The 880-nt window shown below is 59.8% G+C and overlaps 1 pseudogene; it reads left to right on the plus strand.

The window, feature by feature from the left end:
• The first annotated feature begins 247 nt into the window (after window positions 1-247).
• The window catches only part of LOC114765201 (transcription factor GATA-3-like), a 5,342-nt pseudogene continuing 4,709 nt past the window's right edge, over window positions 248-880 (plus strand).

Genomic DNA, 880 nt, shown 5'->3' on the forward strand with positions numbered 1-880 from the left:
CGGCCCGGATCAGACTTTAATTTTTTTCCTCTCTCTTCTGTTCAATTGCAGGTGATCGAAGGTGATCGCTGCGTCACCGGCGGACTCCCGTGGATTTAATTCCGCAGGATTTTTTTTTTTGGTCTTTTTGCTGTCGCTATTTTTTTTTGTTGCCGGACAGAAACTGTCCCGCATGAACGTTTGTTAAAAGAAGACGACAACGACACGTAAAAAGCCCGAATTTAAGCCATGGAAGTAAGTTACCCCCCACACGGCGATAATTAACGGGCAGCATCCCGACAGCCACCCGGGCTACGGCCACGCGTACATGGACCACACGCAGTACCCGCTGGCCGAGGACGTGGACGTACTCTTCAACATCGAGTCCCAGCACAACTCGTCGCTGTACGGGAACCCGGTGCGGGCCGTGCAGAGGTACCCGCCGCCACCCCACAGTGAGTTTCCGGGAGAAAAATACAATTCAAATTCAAATTAAAAGCGTGGACGTGGCTGTGTAATTTGTTTCGGCTCTCGCCGCTTTAACGCCGTGACAATGTTGACGTCGTGTGTCCCCAGGTGGCCAGGTGTGTCGCCCGTCCCTGCTGCACGGCTCCCTGCCCTGGCTGGACGGCAGCAAGGGCATCGGGCCGCACCACAAGCACCTCGCCGTGGAACCTGAGCCCCTTCCCCAAGACCCCGCTGCACCACGGCTTCCCCCGGGGCGCTGTCCGTGTACCCGCCGGCCCTCGTCGTCCTCCCTGTCCGCCAGCCACCCCAGCCCCGCACCTCTTCACCTTCCCCCCGACCCCCGCCCAAGGACGTGTCCCCGGACCCCAGCCTCCCCACCCCGGGCTCCAGCGCGGGCGGGGCGTCCGGAGGAGAAGGAGTGCATAAAGTACCA

Source organism: Denticeps clupeoides, chromosome 15 (assembly GCF_900700375.1).
Source record: "Denticeps clupeoides chromosome 15, fDenClu1.1, whole genome shotgun sequence".
NCBI classification, from domain to species: domain Eukaryota; kingdom Metazoa; phylum Chordata; class Actinopteri; order Clupeiformes; family Denticipitidae; genus Denticeps; species Denticeps clupeoides.